Below are 10,138 nucleotides of genomic sequence, written 5' to 3'. Positions count from 1 at the left end.
TTTACATAAATTTTAAAATGCATAAATATTGTTTGTGGATGTAAACCATAATAAAAGCAGATTTCTAAGTGATCAACATGAATAGAAAAAACAAACTTGTACATGACAATGAGACACACCAACCCTTGCCCAGCAGCCCCGTCCTCCGCAGAGCTGGATCCTGGAGGAACATTCTTCCAGTGCTTCCAGAACATTCCACATGTGAACATTACTACTGTAAATAGTTATAACTCATGAGGGCAGAATCAACAGGCTCAGATTAACACATGCAGAAGAGCATTGTCAGGAGCACCCCCCACTCACAATGGGCGTCTACGCGAGGTGGGGACGGTGGGGGCCTCATGCGTGGGGCAGCATCGAGACGCCCATCGCAAGGTGGCACTCACACTCACCTCTATCCCACGTCGCAGGCCGAGGCAGTGCAATGACTTTTAAGAGCTACGAAGAGGCAACAAGTGTGATTTGCTAACAGTAAAACTGAGTATAGCAAATCCAAGGAAAAACTCAATAAAAAATGCCAGGAGAGTTTAGTAAGATGGTCAGAGACGAGGCCAACAGCCAAAAGCCATAGCTTCTCCAGACACTCTAGGAAGAGCCGTTTGAAAGAAGCCGTTCCCATTTCCAATAGCCAGAAAAACTGTAAAACATCTTGGGGGGAAATTAACAGAAATGCTCACAAAACCTATGCAAGGAAAACAGTAAACTTTACTGGCAGACACAAAAGAAAATCTTAGTAATGGGGAAAGAGATCCTGCTCTTACGTGAGAAAACTGACGTCCTGAAAACGTCTCTGTCCCAAAGATCCATGCACACGGTGGGGTCCCAATCTAGCTGTAATCGCGCCTTTTATGGAGTTCAACGTACCGACTGAAATCCACCTGGGAAAGAAAATGCTGGAGCATAGTGAACCCAGTTTTGAAGAAGAACAATGGGAATTGGCTTGCAGACAAGGCGCGAATTAGTCGAGAAACAGCCGTGTACCTACAAGCTGTGTGGACATTAGCGGGGAGGGGTGCACTGGGGCTGGCAGGCTGGGCTGCCTAGTGGGACCAAATGAACATGGATTTCGACGTCAAAAACAGATAAATTCTGTGAGTTAAAGAAGTAGCTATAAAGACACACACACACAAAGTTAAATAATGCTTGATTTCACTGGTAATCAGGGAGATGCCAGTGAAAGCAACAGTGAGATACTCTTTCTCACCCATAAAACTGGAAATAAAATGGTAAAAGACGGATACTTTCTAATGATGATAAAGGTGTGAGAAAAACACGTACAGTGGGGAATACTTTATACGGCCTTTTCAGAAAACAACTTGGGAACAGCCATCAAAAAGCTCCATGTGTGTCCCCTTCGACCCAGCCTGTCCTGAGAGGGACCTGCTTAGAACGTGACACACACACGACACAGAACCACAGGCAGGGGTTTAGTGGCAGATGTGTGGTGATAGAAAAAAACAGTTAGAACGGAAAGAGAAGCAGTTAATTTCTCATCAGCAGAGGACAGCGCGTTACCGGAAATACTGTCCACAGCACGGAGAGCTCTGCCACCATCTGTAAAAGCCAAGCAGGGCCCTGTGCGCCAACGGAACGCAACGCCCCCCGCTGGCGGGGTGAGGTATAACAGTGAGGTGCGGACAAGCCACAAAACATCGTCAGCAACCCCACGACACACTGTGTGTGTTTTATTTTCTGTGTGCGCCCCTGTGCATGTCCATGTGAAGAACGTGGTTGGTGTAGACGCCTCCATGCCCAGCCACATGAGGCAGGACGAAGGGACAGTACCTGCTTTGTTCCCCAGGCACGCATGCCTGCATTCCCTGTGTAACTTAAACGAAGGACTGACAATGAAAAAAATTTAGAGTAGGCAGCTGGATACAGGTCTGGAGCTCAAAAGGAAGGAAACAGAAGGAACAAGGGTGGGAGCGAGTTGTCAGGGGACAGAGGGCCTATGGAGCCACGGGTGGGGAGGTATCTTGGGACAGAGAAGAGCTGAGGGCCCAGGATGACCCCTGAGGCTTGAGGAGAGGGAGAGAACCAGCCAGGTGAGCCAGGGAGCAGTGGCCAGGGGGACAGGTGCAGACCCAGGGGTGGGTGGGGAAAAGCATGGGAAGACCAGGGCAAGGCGGCTGGGGCATGAGGGAGCGCGAGGGGGCTGCAAGACTCACTGACGTAGCAGGACTCGAGCGTGACCTTGGACAAGCAACTTCAGCAGGTGGTGGGGCAGGTGGAGCTGGGGAGGGCTGGCGGCAGAAAGGGGAGGGGTGGTGGGGCGGGTTCTGTGCCCCCTTTGCCTTCTGCAGGTGAGCATGAGAGCCTGAGGCCCGGAGGGGACATTGATCCATGCAGAGAAAAGGGGTGGAGAGGCGGGAAGGGCTTTGGTGAAGAAGGGGCTCGTCCTCTGTTCCTGCAGGAGACGGGGGCCAGGAGCCAAGGCCTGGGGCTTGGTGAGGGGACAGCAGCCCCTCCAAAGAGGTGGGCGGTGGAGACACAGGAGCCGCTGGGGACAAGAATTGAGAGGCCTAACCTCAGTCTGCAGCCAGGGGACGGAGGTGCCCTTAAACAGGTGAGGTCGCTCAGCAGTGTCTGGTGCCCATGGGGCAGGTGAGTGTGAATTTAGAGAGGCCAGACATGCTGGCTGTGCACTGCTCCCCAGGCCCTCAGCTGCCTGGGCGCAAAAAAGGCTGATAAGGCAGCCACCAGGCTCCCGGTGGCAGGTCCTTCCAGGGCTGTGAGGGTGGGCTGGGGCCACGCAGGTGAGGCCATCTGGCCGAGGACTGTGGGCGCACAGGACCAAGAGCCCCCAGGGCCGGAGAGGAGGAAGAACGTGGGGTCTCGATGGGTCAAAGAGCACAGGTGGGGCCAAGGGGCCAGAGCTGGAGGTTGTGCGAGGAGAGAGGTCAGATCCTCATGGCTGTGTGAGGGCGTGGGAGGCCTGGTCCCTGATGGTGAGAGCTGCACAGTGTGGTCTGTCCCGGGAACATGTGATGTGGGTGGCATGGGGACCTGCCACGTGGAACTCAGCCTGAACAACCAGCATTCAGGAGGAGCCTCGACTGTCCCATTTCTGGGACTGGTGACACTTCCTGACCTGGAGCAGTGACCGAGTGGCATGCTATAAGTCTGGATTGGGGCAGAAAGCGGTTTCTGGCTTAACAACAAACAGGAAGGAACACTTTTGTTCAGACCTGGGTGTATCCACCCAAGCTTTTGGGGACACCAGTGACGCAAATTCCAGTTCACTGTGGTCCTTCAGTGATTGGGTGGGTTTCTGAAGTTCTGGGACCACCCGGGGTGGGGCGGGTTCCAACCCCAAGGCTCCAGCCCCTGGTAGCCAGAGCTCACAGTGTTGGCAGCTGAGGCCCTTCCACTGAAACCAAGAGGGGGTCTTTGTAATTCGAGGCCCCCCACCAGGTATCTTAGAGTCAGTCTAGGCCCCATTCTTCACCAAGAAAAGTAATTAGGATGCACGGTCATCTCATATAATGCATTATGACTTTAATAAGGATAAAGTCCCCTTAAATGTTAGATGCAGTTAGGAAATATTAGTTAAATTATCACAGACTAATATGATCAGTTTCCTCTAGGATAAAATGTGATAAATGGTTTTTAATAAACTAAGGAGAATTATATGCATCATACTCGTGGTTCCTGTCAATTTTATTTAGAGTAAAATGCCATTGCAATAATTAGTTGGGTTTTACTATGTTCATTAAAAGCTTTCCTAATGACCGCTTGGAGGAAAAGGCAAAATTAATTTCTTTCTTGAACAGCAGAGGAATTCATTAGACAAACAAAAAGCAAACTCTGATGCCTGTGAGAGACAGGCTGGGGGCCACTGGGTTTACTGGCCCAGCTTGGGGATGGTGCTATCCAGTCTGTCACTGGCTTTGAGACTGCTCCAGAGATGCATGTCAGAGAGGGGTGCAGGCCCCAGGTGGAGGCCTGGCTAACCTCTCAGGTGCCACTGAGCTGTAACATAAAGGCCTCCTCCTCCAGGCAGCATTCCTGTACTGTTCCAACCTCAGGGCCGTCTCCCACCTGGGCTTTGCTCCTCCTAGCCCATGGTCCTGTGGTCAACAGAGGCCAAAGCTGGGCCTCATCCGTGCCTGTGGCCCCTAGGGGTCCAGCAGAGAAAGTCATTCAGGAGGGCTCAGGGGCCAGAAACTGGGGCCCTGACCCATCTTGGGTACCCTGGCCACCACCTTCCATCCCAGCTTGGAGCACGGGCAATGGTGTGGCCAGAGGGGCTGCCTGGGGAGCCGCGTGGTGGGACCATGGGCTGTGCAGGGTGAGTACAGTTCAGATGAAGGAGACCCAAAGGTGGCCAGACGTGAAAATGTTATGTCACCTGACCGAGGCCGCTCAGCAGTGAAGCAAGAGACCAGATCAGCTGATGCCACCCAGCTAAGAGCCAGGGTCCCACCCATCTGTGCAGGTGTCTCAAAGCGGGAGTCTAGGCACTCACGGCAGTAGCGTGAGGCTGAGAACCTTGTCTGTGAGCACCCTCACCACACACACCCTCACACTCACACCACAGACACACTCAGACATGCACACACCACACATTCACATACACTGTACACATGCCACACTCACACCCACCCATTCTCCCACTAGGTTTTGATTTCACGGTCCTTGAATGCCCAGCCACATCTCGTCTTCCCGGGTGTCTCTCCGGTCCCCCTGTGACCTGCCCAGGACCCCACTGCTGTCACCCTCCTATCTGTCAGTCCCTGAAAGCCACTGCAGAGCCTCCTGGTCGGGCCAACAGGTGCATGCGTGCCAACCCCAGCTCTGCCCAAAAGGGCACTTTGTCTCTGAGCCTCACTCCACTGTCCCTATTCTGACCCGGTGGGGTTATGGGAGGAGGGACTGAGACAGCAGTGGCCATGCAGGCCGGCCACGCCGGGTCCTGGTCTGCTGGCTCAAGGAGCCTCGCAGGCCCTGAGCCCAGACTGGAAGGGCTTTCTTTCCTGATGACCATCCAAGTGGCCAGCGTGAAGCTGCCCGCCAGGCCGTACACACTGGGTGCCCCCCCCCACCGACCCGAACTGTGACTGGTGGCCACTTGGGATGTGGGACTGTGTCATGCGCCCCTCCCAGCAGTGCCCCAGGAGGCCACGGCCAGGCGCTGTGGAAAGCTGGGAAGCCCCCACAAGGCCTGTCCATCCGTGGCCCCGCTTTCAGGCCCATCGCCAGGCCCCTCTCGAGGTTGCTCGGAGGCCTGGTGAATGAGCAAAGCCAAGGGAAGGCGGCAGGAGCGAAACCACCAGGAGATCTCGGGGTGTCCCATCTCCTGGCCTTCATCGGGGGACCTCTGTGAAGCCTACCACAACCTCCCCCCTCCAGCCTTTCATTTGGCCTGTGGTGGGGGAGGGCAGGGCCCAGCGGGCAGCGGGCAGCTCTGCGGCCTCGGGGAAGCCCAGCCAGAGGGGCCTCAGCCCAGTGGTAAGACAGGAGCTCAGTGCCTGGGCTCCCGCCCTCCCGCCTGGCAGCCTGTCCGCTCGCTCCCTCACCTCCGGCTCGGCCTGCCCCCAGATCCTTGTGCACCAGCCGCCCACGCCCCTCACGGCACGCTCCACCGCACACAGGCTGTGTAGACAGGGCCTGCAGTGACGCTGGCACAGGGCCACCTGCTCAAAAGCAGTGTTTTAGTGCTTGGAGGGCTACACGATTTTTAAAAAAGTCATTCTTTACCTGCGTTAGAGAAATACGGTCTGCAATGGACTGAATGTGTGTCCGCCCAAATCCATATGATGAAGCCTCACTCCCAATGTGATGGTGTGAGGAGGGGGGGGCCCGTGGGAGGTGACGAGGTCCTGGGCGGTGGCCCCATGCGTGAGCTGTATGCAGAGACTCCAGAGAGCTCCCTCGCCCTGCACCGCGAGAGGACACAGCAAGAATGCCGTCTATGACCCAGGAAGCAGGGCCTCACCGGACACCGAACCTGCCAACACCTTGCTCTCAGACCTTCAGCCTCCAGAGCTGTGAGAAGTGAATCCTGCTGTTCATAGCCCCCACCCCCGGCCCCTCACCCTGGCCCCCCCACGGTAGTTTGTTAAGCAGCCCGAATGGACAAAGATGGGGACACACACACCATTCTCAGAGGACACGGATGCTTAAAAGGGAAGCCCTTTGCTAGCTGGGGCAGCTGTGATGGTGGGGTGTCTGGCCCCGCCAGCCAGCACCTGGTGGGGCAGGGGACAGCTAATTCTGAGCCAGTGGAGATGCATGTCACAGCAGCAGCATGCTACCAAGACCGGGCAGGACCCACGGTCCCCTGGAGCCGCCTCTGGAAAGCATCCTGGTTAGGAAGCTGCGAGTGGGAGGCAGGGAGATGGTCCTGCCTTAGAAGTGTTTGCGGAGCGTGACTCTGCAGCGCAGACGGGCAATTTCACTGGTAATCATGCCTGCGCGGATGTTTATTCATGCCCAGAAGCCCCCCTCGCTGGCTGCTAGAGCGAGGAGACACACTCAATTAAGCCGGGTGACGGCGTGCGTGGCCAGAGCTGGCGGGGACCAGGTATGGCACGAGAAGTCCCTGCGTGGCGAGTCAATCGGGGGCCCTAATTGGAAAGCAGTAATAAAAAGTAATTGAGTTTAATACATAATTTAGGTCATTACCCGTTAAGTTAATGCCTCCCGCTTAGGTGTGGGGAGAAAATTATTTATCTGCAGACAGGGAGGATTTCGTTTGTTGTTATAATGGAATGCTCGCCAATTGACTTTAATAAGAGCAGTTTGTTAAAGCAGATTTTGAATTGGTGCATAGATTGGACGTTCATGTGAATTTTTGACACGATATACTTGGCGCTGCCATCCTCCCGACAGTGGCGGGTTTGTGTTACCGTGAGCGCGTGACAGAAATGAAACTGGGTCCCTCTGCTGTCCTGACGATATGACTCCTGACTCCCTCCTGATTTTTTTAAGGAGGAGACATTAAAGGCACGCTGCTGCCCCTTTGAAGGGCCTCTTCCCTCTGAAACCGGTCCTGCAGCTGCAAACAAATTCTTCTGTTAAGCACCGAAAAGGAACCTAATAACCGTCCAGTACTCAGGTCCCACCCCGTGCGGTCAACTCACTTGATTTCTCAGTAATCCTGCAAAGTTGGGGGCATCACTAACCCAGGTCCCCCAGAGCACAGTAGGTCCAGGGGCCGGTGCTGGTCATGGGTAAGGGGCCCGTCCCAATTCCCCTCGGGGTTTGGATCCCAGCCCCCGGCTGTTTGGTAATTGCGACTCTGGGCCTCAGTTTCCAAATCTATGAAAAATGGGTTAAGAGACTTAGGTGTGGTGAGGATGGAGGGAAAGTGGTGCTGGCCGAGAGCAGGGCTGGGTTATGGCGGGCACTACAAGCCGCCTGCCCCCACCCACGCCACAAGGCACAGAAAGCTTTTGACCAAGAAACAGGAGGACCGTGCCTGCCCCTGGCTGCTCACAGTGCTGAGGCCTTGGGTGGGGTCCCTTCCTGTCTATAAGGGGACTGGTGGTGCCTCCCTACGGCTATGGTTGCTGTTGGTGGCCCCACATCATCACTGCCAGTCTGGCCAACAGGCTGTGGGGGTCAAGCAGGCCTCCATGGTTTTTGGGGTCACTGAGGGGCAGTGTCCTGGGGACCTCAGGCTCCCAGCCAGTGGGATCATGGCTAAAACCAGCCGCCTTCCTGGACAGCTGGGGCGGGTCAGCCACCCTCGTAACTCCTTTGTGAGCCTCAAAGACAGGAGGCCCCGCGCACACAGCCTGCACCTCGGTCCCACCTGGCCCCCCGAGGAGACCCTGCTGCTCAACCTGCAGCATTTCCATGGGGACCCGCTCACAGGGGATCCAGCAAGGTGACTCCCTCCACAGTCTGCACTGCTGCCCCTCACGTCCACTGCCCTCAGGACACAGGCTCTGGACCAGGTGTGGTCCCCACTCTGAGAGATAGACACCTCACAGGGCCCCCTCAAAGCCCATGGGATGTGGGAGTGGGGGTCCTGGGAAGCCCCACCAGGGGAATAGTGGGGTCAGGAGGTTTAACTGTGAAAACAGGCTTTACATAAGGTCAAAAAAATAAACCAGTGGTGAGAACAGATTTGAAAACCTGGGGCTTTCAAATCACAGATATCTCCTGCCATCAGCCCTTCTCACTTCCTTTCTCACTATGTCCTGGGGCAGCGCCTGGAGCCCAGAAAAGCCTGCGCCCCTGGAGACCCGTGACGGGAGAGGCATCCCCATCCTTAAGGACGCAGGAAGGTGCCCTTCCTCTCCTGGACAGTCTGCTGCTGCAGAAGCTTCCAGAAGTCATCACCCAGGGCTCCTTGTGTCCAGAAGCCCAGGCATGCACCCTCAGCAAACTTCCTGGACCCCAGTCTCCTGATGCAGCTATGCTTGCTATGTGCAGGGACGAGCCTGTCCTGGGGGGCTCCCAGAAGGACCGAGAAGGGGGGCCCCTGGGCCTACAATGTGCCCACCATCTTGGTGACCCTGACTTGAGCTCCCCTGGGGACAGCACTTGAGAAACCTCACCCTGGCCTGAGCCAGAGCGCAGACTAAGGGGGTGAGGGTCATGAGGAAGGGTCCCCAGCCTGAGGATTGAGAGCCCAGCGGCCAGGGGTTCTCTCAGCCCCAGTGCCCACTGTGTGGACCCCCAGCCCCACCATCAGGCCTTGGAGTCCCCAGGAATTCACCTTACAGGCCCCACTGCCCCTGGCCCCCCACCCAACTCCCAGCCCTGCCAGGTGGCCTGAAGGCCCTGGAGAGAAACCTGCTCTCGCTGTGCCTTGGCCCAGCACAGGCCCAGCCCAAGGAGGCACCCACGGAGCTGCGCAGAAACAGGGTGAGCAGCCTCCCCACATGCCTCTGGGCCCCTCCCAGCAGGACCTGGAGTCACTGAACTGCTGTGAGGAGGGGAAAGAACGTGGGAGAGAAGCCGTCAGGTGGCTGGAGAGTCAGCCCCACGGCCTTCACCTTCTGTGCCCATGGACGTGACCTCTGTCTACCCTGCCCAGACGGTGGCCACGAGCCACATGGGCTTGATATGTGGCTCACTCAGTGCTAGCTTCCTTCATTCACTGCCATGCAAGCAGCTGTGGGGCTGGGGGTCCCCGTCCCAGTGTCACCCAGGGTGACAGCCAGTGCCCAGCAGGCTGACTGGGGAGGCTGTGGTGTCCACTGCTGAGGATGCTGGCCGCGGCCACTGCTCCGGAACAAAAGGAACAGCTTGTTTACAAATCGTGCCCTGAAATTTCAGTCGCCACTGTCGGCATCAGACTCACCTGCCCGGCCACACAGATTGGAGGGTAATTTATGAAGATTGCTTTCCCGGGGCCGCGGGCCTCTGCCTGCGAGCCAGTCACGCCAGGCTCATTTCGGATGCAGTTGGAGACCCCTGTATTTCACTATGACAATGTAATCACAGAGCCACATTAAAAAGTCATTATTGTTTAGAATCCAGCTTGGTTTGGAAAACACTTACTATAAAATTCAACAGCCTTTGTAAATTACCAAAAGGTTTGCCCAACTGCACCGAGCCCCGCGATGCAGACGGGCACTTACCACCGTGCTGACTCCGGGGAACCATGGGTCCAGGCACGCGGAGGATGATTAGCGAGTAATCAGAGCAGTCGGCCTCTGCAGGTCAGCTCATAAATAAGGATGACGTGACTTTGCACCCTTGAATGTCCCACACACACCGCTCCTGCTCCAAAGACGCAGAGGGGCTGCTTTGGGCTTGTCTTCCGAGCAGTGTGCAGATCCGTGGTCCCGAAGGCGGGGACCGTGCAAATTTGTTTCTCTGCTTGTCTTGCTTCTCGGCACCTCCTGGGAGGGCCTGGAGGAGTCCTAGGAGGGGGCAGTTTCCTGGGGCGCTCGGGACGCTGGCTGCAGAGCTCCAACAAAACGCTCCATTCCCCTCCACGTCGGTCAGCCCGGATTTACATCTGTGCACAGTCGGTAGATGCCCTGGCCATCTTGGTTTTCCTGATTGCCGAGAGCATGAAGCAGGCGGGCCTGGGATGTGTCACTGCTGTGGGGCCCTTGGAAGCGGGGCCCCAGGCTGGACCATGAGACAAGCTCACTTCCACTCCAGGAGACCCAGGCTTGCCCCACCCCCACCAAGGGACAGCTTGGGACAAGAGCCCAGCAGTCCTGATCCC

General features: G+C 56.3%; 1 long non-coding RNA gene across 1 annotated transcript in view; it reads right to left on the bottom strand.

Annotated features, from left to right (window-relative positions):
* Window positions 1-664: 664 nt before the first annotated feature.
* Window positions 665-10,138, bottom strand: part of LOC141570803 (uncharacterized) — a 78,816-nt gene continuing 69,342 nt past the window's right edge. The window contains exon 3 of the long non-coding RNA XR_012495255.1: window positions 665-878. This is a non-coding gene — a long non-coding RNA (uncharacterized LOC141570803). The remainder of the gene's footprint in view (window positions 879-10,138) is intronic.

The sequence above is a fragment of the Rhinolophus sinicus genome, linkage group LG03, assembly GCF_036562045.2.
Source record: "Rhinolophus sinicus isolate RSC01 linkage group LG03, ASM3656204v1, whole genome shotgun sequence".
Classification (NCBI taxonomy): domain Eukaryota; kingdom Metazoa; phylum Chordata; class Mammalia; order Chiroptera; family Rhinolophidae; genus Rhinolophus; species Rhinolophus sinicus.
This window is presented reverse-complemented; position numbering and strand designations above follow the sequence as displayed.